We start from the raw sequence: 12,881 nt of genomic DNA on the forward strand, positions 1-12,881 counted from the left end.
GTAATTGCAACAATATATTTTGTAGATTAGAAAAGGTTTATGTTCATAGAAATAGGAAATACAGGAACTAAATATATGAATCTTTTGCTCATTAAATTCTTTTAGAACATGTGTGTGTATTTTACATAATGTGGCAAATCCTGCACTCTGATTGGTTAAAACAGAGGGAAGCTACAGTTGAGGCTTTGTACACAAGAAATGCTTAGATGCTTCACTGAAGACAGTAGAAGTAAACCGGACATTTACAATAACATAAAAAGGAAACTTTCAGAAGAACAGAGGAAATTAAAACATGATGGTTTTCTGTGTTTCTGTTTTTTACCATGTTCATAGGTAAGCTTATATTTTATTTATCCCCATATATCATGTTTAAATGTTTTTTAACTAGTAAAGAAATGTTTCCATGTGTGAGTGTTTTAGATTGTAAGCATGTACTGTATGTATACTGTATAATATAAAATGATAATATTCTGAAATAAATGTCCTCTTCAGGTGAGAGCACACAGGACAGCATTACTCCAACATCTTCTGCTGTCTATGGTAAAGAGGAGCAAGCAGTTACACTCTCCTGTGATTATAAATACACTGTTTCTATGAACAATCTACAGTGGTATGGACAATATTCCAACGCAGCACCAGAATTCCTCGTTCTGTTGACGGAATCGGGAGGGAATCAGACAGGTGATACTCCTCATCCTCATTTGTCTGCTAAAGTTCATAAGAGTCTGAAGCGTGTGGATTTGGAGATCTCGCCTGCTTCAGTATCAGACTCTGCACTGTACTACTGCGCCTTGCAGCCCACAGTGACAGGAAAGTCAACTTCACTGTCCAAAAACCTACAGAGACCTCAAACATGAAAGTGTTAAAGAATCACAATAAGAAGAAAAGACTGGAAGCTATGCATAACATCAGCATTCTGATTATTGATCCAATAGAAATGTATGTATATAACCATGTATGAATACTTTATTTGAATTTAATAGACAAAACATTCTAAGTGAATCCAAATACAGATAGAAAAGTTAGGTGTGTGTTTGAAGAAGCCACATGTTCACTCCCTCTGCAGTATTAAGTGCAGTTCTCATAAACAATAGTGGCAGGTTTGATGGTTTATTTACTTAATGACAGTGTAAAGATCACATGCTGGAATTTGATTCTGTTCTAGGAATAAAAATGTGCATATTGTACAACTCTTTGGACAAGCAGCTGATTTGATTTATTTTTATTTTATGTTTGTTTGTTTGTTTATTTTACTGAGAATGAGATTTAATGTGTTCATCATGTGTGTCTTTGAAGGGTCTTTAATATATTTTTGAGAATTACTGGATACCTGAAAGTATGTATAACTAAGAATAAGAACTCTGGAAAATAAAAACACAGTTTCCATCACACAATCAGGAAATAAATAAGCTCTACTGAAATAGTGCCCCATAATCAATTCTTGAGGTAGATGAGCTACAACAGCTAAAGACCACATCGGGTTTCATTCCTGTTCACCAAGAACAGAAATCTAAGACTACAGTAACAACCCTGTAAATGATATATTTGGCCCAATGGCAAGAGCTGCTTACTTGGTTCACACTTAGCGTCTGGATTCCAAAAAGGTTTGAATCCCACAGGAGCCTCACTTTATTGTTAACTTGACTTTGTGTAACCGAGTTCCTTTTACTCGGACCCCAGTCCATATGAGCAAGAAGGTCATACAGTTACAGAGTACAGTGAACCTTCATTGGCGCACATCAAGGTAGCGGGGCTGACCTGGCTCGTTGGTCTAGGGGTATGATTCTCGCTTAGGGGGCGAGAGGTCCCGGATTCAAATCCCGGACAAGCCCCGGTTTTACATGGAATAGAGTGGTTGGGATAAAACTAATGGAAACTTGCACTGCTGGCTTGGTTCTCGCTTGGAAGCTTGTTTCTCCAGAGGTCCAAGGAGGTTCAAATCCCACTGTAATTACCTCTGAAAATTAAAGCTCCAACCTGGAGCCTATCTCTGGAATACAGGGAGTGGAATGGAGAATGTCACACTTTGTGGAGACATGAACCTCTGAAATATTAATATAATAGAGTACAGAAAGACCTCAGAATATTGTCATTTTACTAACACCATTCATCATGTTCACTGTTATATTCATGTGTCTGTGGCTTTCATTAGGTAAGTTATCATTGACCTTTTCAGAAAGGAGGGTAAAAGGTAAATCCCTATGCCACCACGTCTGTCTGCTAAAGTTGATGATAAAACTAAACAAGTGGATCTGATCATCTCCTCTGCTGCTTTTAATGTTTGATAATATACAATTAGAAGGTAATTTATTCATAATCACACTCTCTGGTATCACCCAGATGAGGATGGGTTCACATTTGAGTCTTCCTCATATCGTCTCACAGAGTTTTTTCTTGCCGCTGTTGCCTCAGAGTTGCTCATTAGGGGTAAAGTTAATTTTCAACTTTGTAATTTCTATTCTGAATTTCTGTATTTCTGTAAAGCTGCATTGAGACAGTGTCTATTGTTAAAAGTGATATGAATGAAAATGAAGTGAACTGAATTTAATTACCTTTTGGGAACAGACACAGCAAATTTACTTATGAGAGATTGGATCCAGTTTACTCATGGATCCAGTTTCCTATGATTTTTGTCATAGGAAATTATCATAATTATTTATAAATGTACAAATAATTAAAAAAACACACAAACAGATAAAGGCTTATAGTATGGTATAGATGATGAATCTTAAAATACAACACAGACATATTAATGACTCTACACTACAGCAGCATCACTTCTTGGGTGTGGCCTTCTAGAGACGTGTAAAGTTCAGCACATACAGCACTATTATACAGAATCCTCACAGAGCTGTGTTCAGAAATGGATCAACTATACAACTTACTGTACATAGTGAGATACATACCACTGATTCTCACTCTAGTTACAGGTAATTTTCATCAGTTCATCAATTCATTAATGGAATTAACTAATATTCATAGAATTAATTCATTTATTTTTAATGTCAGTGTTTTTGGTGTTACACAAAAAACATTTTTAGAATTTTTCGATATTTGTATTATATCTTTATTAATCATTTTTCAATACAACAGGCAGTTCTGCTGATAAAATTTGGCCGAAGGACAAAGATGTCAACATTGTGGGGAAGGAAACAGACACTGTTACTCTGAGATGTTCATATGAATCAAGCAGTGATAGCATTCTGCTTTACTGGTACAGACAATATCCTAACAGCGCACCACAGTTTTTACTGCTTAAAGGTGAAAAGTCAGCAAGTTCAGCTCAGCGCAACCCCTCTGGCTCTCGATTCAATGCAGAAACATCCCCAGACTCTACTGAACTCACTATCAAACATCTGCAGATCTCAGATTCTGCACTCTATCACTGTGCTCTTACAGTAGTAGCACAGTGATACAGAGTCACTGAGAGACTGTACAAAAACCTATGAAATAATTCATTTGAAGTTCAACGTTTAATATCAAAGATACTTCCTTTAGCAACTTATCAGTTAACCACAGACACAAAAGACATTTGTGGAAACATATGCAGCTGAAGAAAGAGAATAAAATAAAGAGACACTGTGTCACTTGTTGGTGGTGTGTACTGTTTAAAATTTAATTCATTGTACTTTGCTGCAGTTTTTCCCCATGATTAATTCGAATGAATTTTCATTCATGTATATGTACAAACACAAATTAGGATTTGTCATGTATTCTAAGAGGCACAATATTGTACAACTTGTTTGGGGATTCACAACATTCAGAAGTGTCTAATTTAAGAGGTGTAATATAATCTGGGGAAGGAGAATAATATTTTCAAAGGTGTCCCAAAGTAACATTGTCAACCTTGCAGAAAATATCCCAATGGCATTTTCCCCATTGTTCTCTTAAAGGTTTTGTGGAGGACAGGGGAGTCAGGGAATCAAACCTGAGGTAAATTTTATGCAGTGTGCTTGATGATGATGATACTTATGTATTTTGATTTAAAAAAAGCACTTGTCTGGTGCCTCCATTGTCTTGGACTTCCAAATGTCATCAAAATGCAGACAAAAGCCATAAATATCATTAAAATAAGTTCAGGTGCTCTAACTGGCAGACTGTTACAGATTTGCAGTTGCAGGTCACCATGTCAACATGACAGATGAAGAATATCAATATTGTATTTATACTACACACTTATACTGATCAATGCGTACTGTATCAGTGGCCGAGCAGAAGATACTGAATCAGAAGCAGTAGGTACTGATAAAGTCATTGAAAAGTAAGGAACAGGTGTGCAGCAGTGGGGTGGTAGGGTGCATACAACGTTAACAAAAACACATGGGAACATAATTAAACCCTGCCAGACCACCCTCTGGTGTCCTGACAGGGAACTGTCCAGCAGTCCATGACAGTAAATGCAGTCAGTCTGCCTAAAGATTTCTAAAACCTGGTTAGTTATGCTGCATTTCTCATTCTATAAATGTCACTTTGTTCAGTTTAATTATGTCTGTGATGGACCTGTACTGCCAGAGAGAAGAGCTTACACACTCTGTACAGATGGCAGTAGATAAAGTTTTAAAATGTTTTACTGACCTAAACAGAAGACGGGAAATTTTGCCAACAGTGCATAATTCCCAGGCTACAACACAAACATGTTAATATGACTAATTATGTATTTACATGTGTATCATTACATAACTGAATTCCACAATGGGTTCATTCATTAATCTTCCTAATCAGAGTCACTGTGGCTCCAGAATCTATCATGGACACACTAGGCATAAGGAGGGAATACACCAGTGGTGGGCCGTCAGTGCCAGCAAGGCCTTCTCTGCTGGCCTAAACAGCAGTGATCTGAATCACTGACTTGCATTTTAATATATTTAATATATTTTTCCATGAAAGTGTACTAAATTATTCCCAATTGTCTATTCTCTACATTTCATAGCTTTTCTCTTGGTTGCGCTGCTTCCAGTAGTGTATATTTATGATGAGAGTATTTATCCAATCATATTTCAGTCACTGGCTGACATCATGTGTTGCCAGGGTGAAAGAAATCTGCCTTAAGGCCTTCAGAATCAATAGTGCAGGCGCCCGTAGCTTAAAATAAATGGCAATGGAATTGTTAAATTAACCAATCAGATTTCGAGTTGGTGTCACTGGGGCCATCTATCAGGCATACAATTACGTCAGCAATTTCCCGTCCTTTAATTGGATAATCAGAGAATATATACTTTGCTATTTAAAGGTTGATTAGTATCTATTGCCGTGGCGTCATAATGATGGTATAGAGGTGGATTAATTCAGGAAGGACACCAGTGAAGGCCTAGGTGTGAAATGCACAGCCCACCACTGGAATATACCTTATCACAGGTGTGGAAAAAGTACTGAGATTGTACATGTACATGAAGCTTTGCACATTGTCACTATTTGTGTAAGTATTTTCATCTCTACTGAAACCAGTGCTACTTATTGAAAAGAAATTAATTTGTATTTAGTTAATGTTGATTGTTTGCATGAAATGAACCAAGGTCCTGCCACTTAATATTGGCTTCCTTTCATTCCTTTCTGTTCTTTGGGCACATCCCCAAGAACACTGCTTGTTGATGTCTCCTTTCCAACAAAATGGAGTTAGTGAAATTATTACAATAGTCATCAACTGAAAAGTTTAGCATGAGCCCATAGAACAGGAAGATGTACATTTGCAGGGTACAATGAAATTGCATCAGTGCACAAGTTCCCTGTCCAGGGCAATCTGGCTCATTGGTCTAGAGTTATGATTCTCACTTTGGGTGTGAGAGATCCCAGATGAGCCCTTCCTATATTGTTAAAATGTTACATGGAATAGCCTGAGTGGGACAAAACTAATGGAAACTTGGAGTGCCGGCTGCTTGGTTCTCATTTGGAAGCTTGTTTATCGAGAGGTCCCAGGAGGTGCAAATCCCATGGTGTATTTCACCAAATAACCTCTGAAAATCAAAGCTCCAACCGTGAGCCTATCCCAGGAATGCTGGGAGTAGGGTGGGTCCTTGGATTGAAGCCTCTTATAGGACACCATGCATGAACCGGGGGGCCTTTCGCGTGTTAGGCGAACGTAATAACCACTACACTACAGAAACTACAAAGAAGCTATTCGGGCTCTCATCTTCAAAATAAATCAATTAAACCAAAAAAGAAAACAAAAAAAAGACAATATCAAGACTTTTGTTCGCCAGTGCAAATGAGCAGAAAACGTGAAAACAGTCAAGCTACAGAAACTATGTGGGAGTGGGGCCGGATCTCAGTTTCAGCTTGTTCCCAAGGCACAGGTGCTACAGAGCGCAAAACTCGAGTCACACATAGTGGAGAAACTGCTCCAGTCACCTTCAGGGTGCCGATTAGGATGAGTGGACGCATACTGAAGCAAAGCTCAAAAGCCTTGGGTTGTTTCTGCCCGGTTTCGAACCAGGGGCCTTTCGCGTGTTAGGCGAATGTGATAACCACTACACTACAGAAACAGAAGCGAAGGAAAGTGTTTCCATTCGGCAGGGGAACCACAAAGTAAGTAAATAAATAAATAATCGATCAACGCAAAGGCTTAAGTGTTCCTTCAACCGAGTAATGAGCGAGCAGCCTCAGGCGTTGGTGGTATAGTGGTGAGCATAGCTGCCTTCCAAGCAGTTGACCCGGGTTCGATTCCCGGCCAACGCACTACATTTAAGCAGCATGTTGGAGCGTGGCAAATGTACGAGGGCCGCCCTTGAAAAGGCAAACGGAACAGGAAAGTCCGCCAGCTGTGTTTAGCAGGCTTTGGCAAGAGTGTGACGAAGGCTTCTCTGCTTGTGAGAGGTCTTTCCACAAGTGATTTCCACTTGTTTTCTAAGTGGTTGCTTGCTGCCTGAGGCCAAAAAAAAACAGCCTTACTTGTTGCTCGACTCGAACAAGCAAACACTTGTTCATGCACTAAAGCCCATTTGAAGCTAGGCACCACATAGTGGAGAAACTGCTCTAGTCACCTTCAGGGTCCTGATTAGGACAAGTGGGCTCTTACTGGAGCAAAGCTCAAGGCTTGTTTCTGCCCGGTCTCGAAAGTCAAAACGGAACGGCAAAGTCCACCAGTTGCATTTGACAGGCTTTGGCCAGAGTTCTTTGGTGAGAGCTCTTTCCGATTTCCAATTGCGGTGTAAGTGATGGCTTGCGGCCTGCAGCAAAAGCCCCTAAGCGCTGCTTGATTTGAAGTATACACTTGTTCATTTTCTATGCACTAAAGCGCATTTCAAACTAGGCATCCCATTGTGGAGAAACTGCTCCAGTCACCTTCAGGGTGCCGATTAGGATGAGTGGACGCATACTGAAGCAAAGCTCAAAAGCCTTGGGTTGTTTCTGCCCGGTTTCGAACCGGGGGCCTTTCGCGTGTTAGGCGAACGTGATAACCACTACACTACAGAAACTACAAAGAAGCTATTCGGGCTCTCATCTTCAAAATAAATCAATTAAACCAAAAAAAGAAAACAAAAAAAAGACAATATCAAGACTTTTGTTCGCCAGTGCAAATGAGCAGAAAACGTGAAAACAGTCACGCTACAGAAACTATGTGGGAGTGGGGCCGGATCTCAGTTTCAGCTTGTTCCCAAGGCACGGGTGCTACAGAGCGCAAAACTCGAGTCTAATTCGACGCAAAGCACAAGCCCCAGACCGCCAAAAGATGTTTCTGCCCGGTTTCGAACCGGGGACCTTTCGCGTGTGAGGCGAACGTGATAACCACTACACTACAGAAACAGAAGCGAAGGAAAGTGTTTCCATTCGGCAGGGGAACCGCAAAGTAAGTAAATAAATAAATAATCGATCAACGCAAAGGCTTAAGTGTTCCTTCAACCGAGTAATGAGCGAGCAGCCTCAGGCGTTGGTGGTATAGTGGTGAGCATAGCTGCCTTCCAAGCAGTTGACCCGGGTTCGATTCCCGGCCAACGCACTACATTTAAGCCGCATGTTGGAGCGTGGCAAATGTACGAGGGCCGCCCTTGAAAAGGCAAACGGAACAGGAAAGTCCGCCAGCTGTGTTTAGCAGGCTTTGGCAAGAGTGTGACGAAGGCTTCTCTGCTTGTGAGAGGTCTTTCCACAAGTGATTTCCACTTGTGTTCTAAGTGGTTGCTTGCTGCCTGAGGCCAAAAAAAAACAGCCTTACTTGTTGCTCGACTCGAACAAGCAAACACTTGTTCATGCACTAAAGCCCATTTGAAGCTAGGCACCACATAGTGGAGAAACTGCTCTAGTCACCTTCAGGGTCCTGATTAGGACAAGTGGGCTCTTACTGGAGCAAAGCTCAAGGCTTGTTTCTGCCCGGTCTCGAAAGTCAAAACGGAACGGCAAAGTCCACCAGTTGCATTTGACAGGCTTTGGCCAGAGTTCTTTGGTGAGAGCTCTTTCCGATTTCCAATTGCGGTGTAAGTGATGGCTTGCAGCCTGCAGCAAAAGCCCCTAACCGCTGCTTGATTTGAAGTATACACTTGTTCATTTTCTATGCACTAAAGCGCATTTCAAACTAGGCATCACATTGTGGAGAAACTGCTCCAGTCACCTTCAGGGTGCCGATTAGGATGCGTGGACACATACTGAAGCAAAGCTCAAAAGCCTTGGGTTGTTTCTGCCCGGTTTCGAACCGGGGGCCTTTCGCGTGTTAGGCGAACGTGAAAATATACAGAAGCAGCTCGGGCTCTCATCTTCAAAATAAATCAATTATTACAGCTGGCATTATTGATATTAGAGAAATACGCTGACCAGCTGCTGTTCAGAGCAGTTCTGTATCTAAGCAGGTGTTCAGTGTAATCTATAGAGTGTACAGATTTGCTGGGTTTCCTTTATAATTGCTAAAATGGTCACTCTGACATCTCTTGGTGGGGACATGTTTTTTAAAATGGCAAGGTTTAAGCTAGGTAGAACCTAGGGAAAGTTTTGTAGACTCAAGAATATAAATAGCATAAATAGAGGAAAAGAAAGATATGTTTCTTGATGAACACAAGATGGCGAACTTGGTTATCTTATGGTCTGACAAGTACAAGAGCACCTTCTGTAATATAGGCTCTGCCTGTTCTTCTATCATTCATACTGCACAAATATTTAACCCTTGCCATTGTTAATCTCAGGAGCTAAACTAATTTCAGACATATAAAACAACTGTTCACTTTAGACTAAAGTGTTTTTTTCTGATTCAACATTAAAGTCCATGGAGAAAAAAGGGGGATTTGTTCATCTACTCTGCAACTGTATCAGACTCTGCACTATGCTACTCTGCTCTAACCCTAACCCACAGTGACAGGAAATCCAGCTGCACTGTACAAAAATTTTGACAGTTCTGTTATATTGAAAGTTTTACTGAATTGAAGATACATGTTTTAAGGTTTTTCTTCTTGATAAAAAACCTGAACAGGCTGTGCTGGTTCAGCACCATCAATGTTTTGGATAGCAGAGGAGCACATGGCTGCGGTGTGGAGCGAGTGAAGCATGGCAAAGCTGTTGGAGACCGAAGAAGACATCCCTAAGCCATTGCACTCGTCACTGCTCCACCGTACCTGGACCCCTTTCAGCCCCTTTCAGCCATCAACCAAGGCTGTGTAACCATGTTTTCCCTATTTTGCTCCTTTTTCTATTTTCACTGAATTTTGTACTCAAAGATTCTTTTTTTCCCTATGTGCACCAAATAAATACACTGTGAATTTTAACCTTCGCTGTCTCATGTATGTCTGTTAAGCCCTCACTGCCTGAGTAGTGTGGGAGATAATTTTGTAAATGAGGATATATGTATGCGGTGTGTGTTTGATGTAGTGTGAAATAATCGGGGGACAGCAGGAGTGAGTTCTCAGGTAAGGTTTACTCGTTAGGTCGTTTGAGCTTAAGAACAATATAAGGTTTAACACGGCATGTTGGCCTGTCATGGGCCTTGCACACAGGCTGCAAGGGCTTTGAAGAACAAATAGTTGTATGAATGATGTCAGTCTGGCAGGCCTTCTCTGCGGTACCAGGCTTTCCAAACTTGGACCAATCAATGGCAGAGATGCACCCTAGATTATTATGGTCAATCTTCGCTCCACTGGTACCTGGAGCGGCAGTGATCTCATCATGAAGTAAACGCAGCGCGTGCTGGATGGCAATGGTGGTACCAGGCGAAATATCTAGAGTACATACGTAGAAGACAGTGGATAAATCAGAAAAGCCGTGAAGTGTAGAGTGTAATAAAAGAAGGGTGTTGGCCCCTGAAGGACTGAGAACTTACCCATGCTGTCTCCTGAAGAAGAATGAGGTGTTGGCAAGAGTGAGGCCGAAGACAATCCCACTGGTGGGGGCGGAAACACCCAATTTTTAATATAATGATGTAGGGAAGTTTTAATTATAATGGTATTTGAAAAGTTGTAAGTTCAAAGATAATGGTGTAAAAAAGAGTCTAAAAAGTCTAAAAAAGAAAGATGGGTGGGATTGTCTAGGCAAAGAACCAGTGACGCATTGCATTGGGAAGATAAGGGAAATGTATATAAAGGCTGTAGTTGGAGTTCCCCGAAGAGAGGTTTTTGGGACGTTCATGCGTGAGCATCTCAATTCTTGTGTCAGCGCTGATTACAAAATAAAATCTCTTATCTGCATTCATCTAGTCTGCTTGATTGGCTTATTTAGTTTTGAGGCCTTACTAACTATGAGTCTCACTTAGACTGAGCTGTCGGGTCAGTGTGGAGCTGGAGTCAGATTTTAGTAGTGAGTACAGTAGAATTTTTTGTTCCACATTGTTTTGGTGACCCCGACGTGATTTCAAAGAAAACGAGAGAACAGCAGAGCCCCAGACCTGGGACCTGAGGCTGCGGCCGCCGCCCACGGACCAGACACGGGATCCAACTAGGACAGAGGTAAGGCAGAAGCCTGTTTAACCGAATTTCTGCATTAGTTGTGTGTGGTCTGGGGAGGCGGAGGCGCTCGGCCCAGGGTCGGATCAGCTCTGCTCCAACCTGTTGAGGCAGAGAGGCAGAGTGAGTGTAAGTTAAAACCGCATAGAGTGACATGATAAATTGCATGTTTTGTATTGAAAAGACTAGATGATGTCAAATGTATGAATGTGTAAAGGCCTGTATGATCGAAAGTCCTTTTGGGTTCCAGGTGGTATGAGAGAAATTCCTGTGAAAAAGACCTTATTTTTACGCAAACGGGGCGTTTAGTAGCAGAATAGTAAGTTCTGTGAATGTGAACACCGTCACTGGAAAAAGAAAAATAAGTGTCAAGTAGCAGGTGATAAAAGAGAAGAGTAAAATTCCTGGATCCGGGTGGTAGTGAAAGGAAAATAAGAGAAGAAAAGAGAAATATAGTGAAAAATCCCGGATCTAGGTGTAAGAGAAATAAGAGATAAAGAGAATATAAAGAGAAAAAGCGCTGAATAGAAAAGTCCTGGATCCAGGTGGTAGAAAATAAAGAAAAGATTAAGAAATAAGGACAGGCCTGCTGTCGGCCTTTGTCTGTTGTCTGTCCTGATTGTATTGAATGCATTGTGTGGGTGTGTTGAGTGCGAGGGGCTGTGTGAGTGTGAGTGCATGAGGAAAATAAATGGTGATTGGATGTGCGCACTGTAAATAGCACTGTATTAACCTTTTGTCTACTAACACTATTACTGTGAGAGTATAGGAAAACCAGTGTGTACATGCACGCACATTGATATGGACTGTGATATATGAAACAGGTGGGGATGATAGGGCTGAAGTTGAAAAGGAACTGCAACAGAGTGGGAAAATAAGGCAGAAGTCTTTGTGAGAGTAAAGGAATCACCGTGCATGGATGTAATCATACTAAGGTTTGATATATATGTTTTAGAGGTGCATTACGTGAGAAGTGAAGGGAAAGTAAGGGTAGTGATGGTGTGGACCAGAATAGCCTTTAGAATAAATCTTATAGTGAAGCGGGCGTCCACATACCGTAAGTGAGGACCTAGTGCCAAGTGTGAGCTGATGTTTCATCTCAATTTGTTGTGCACTCATTGAATTGGATGAATACGTGTATCTGTCGCTCGTATAATTGTTCCACCCTCTACTGACGTGAAAGTGTGGTTTGACATCCATGGGGTGCATGTGAAGATGTAGCACATCGAAGGACACTATTGATCCTGAATGGTGGAAGTGTTTGTATCCGCCTACACGGGACGACACCGTGTGAGTGCTTACTTTACCGTTCTGGAGGAACTAAGTGAGGAAGTTCCCAATATCATCACAGAAAGAGCAAAAACTCGCGGATTAGAGCTAAGTCTTAGCAGTCCACTACCATTCAAGCGAATTGGCTATAGGTTTCCAAATAGGTTTGAAAGGGAGTTCGCGGAGGCAGCAGTAGAGTTGTTGAGAAAGGAAGCTGGGAAACTCATGGTTAGGGTCAATTTAATGTGGCCTATGACCCCAAGAGGTCCTCAATACACGGAAGTTTGGATTAGCATGTGGAAGTTGGGGCAGGATCGTACGTTGTGGAAGTGTTTCATTGCAGGAAGTTTAACAGTAGACCCTCAGGTGATGATGAGGAATTAAAAAGAGCAAGGGTGTGTGTGTGTGTGTGTGGAAAAAGATTGAGTGCTTTCTGGAGTGGTGGAGAGGTGTGTGTGTGTGTGCGGGGGCATTGTGCCAAGAAAGAGTGAGTAAGAGCAGAGACATCCCCCTAGAAGGAGGAATTTCATACAGAATAAGTGAGGGAAAAGAGTTGTACATATGAATAGGCTGAGGAGTTCAACGGCTAGAGACACGGTTTGTGGACCTGGGACGAAATCAAAAGTGGCTGAAAGCAGGCTTAGCGAGGGAGGGATATTGTGCAATCAGCAGAAGAGAATACTCAGGAAAAATCCACCTAAAACTTGGGTCTGCATTCTATTGGGCCACTCAGTGAATTGTAAAAAGTTTGACCCAGATAAT

At 41.3% G+C, this 12,881-nt stretch overlaps 5 non-coding genes across 5 annotated transcripts; 2 read left to right on the top strand and 3 right to left on the bottom strand.

Moving 5' to 3' along the window:
- Window positions 1–6,406: 6,406 nt before the first annotated feature.
- Window positions 6,407–6,479, bottom strand: trnav-aac (transfer RNA valine (anticodon AAC)). The gene has a single exon. It is a non-coding gene; the product is annotated as a tRNA-Val (tRNA).
- Window positions 6,480–6,600: 121 nt separating this feature from the next.
- Window positions 6,601–6,672, top strand: trnag-ucc (transfer RNA glycine (anticodon UCC)). The gene has a single exon. It is a non-coding gene; the product is annotated as a tRNA-Gly (tRNA).
- A 667-nt stretch (window positions 6,673–7,339) lies between these two features.
- Window positions 7,340–7,412, bottom strand: trnav-aac (transfer RNA valine (anticodon AAC)). Its single transcript has one exon. It is a non-coding gene; the product is annotated as a tRNA-Val (tRNA).
- Window positions 7,413–7,667: 255 nt separating this feature from the next.
- Window positions 7,668–7,740, bottom strand: trnav-cac (transfer RNA valine (anticodon CAC)). The gene has a single exon. It is a non-coding gene; the product is annotated as a tRNA-Val (tRNA).
- A 121-nt stretch (window positions 7,741–7,861) lies between these two features.
- On the top strand, window positions 7,862–7,933 carry trnag-ucc (transfer RNA glycine (anticodon UCC)). Its single transcript has one exon. It is a non-coding gene; the product is annotated as a tRNA-Gly (tRNA).
- Window positions 7,934–12,881: the final 4,948 nt, after the last annotated feature.

The sequence above is a fragment of the Hemibagrus wyckioides genome, unplaced genomic scaffold, assembly GCF_019097595.1.
Source record: "Hemibagrus wyckioides isolate EC202008001 unplaced genomic scaffold, SWU_Hwy_1.0 Contig4, whole genome shotgun sequence".
Taxonomy (NCBI): Eukaryota; Metazoa; Chordata; class Actinopteri; order Siluriformes; family Bagridae; genus Hemibagrus; species Hemibagrus wyckioides.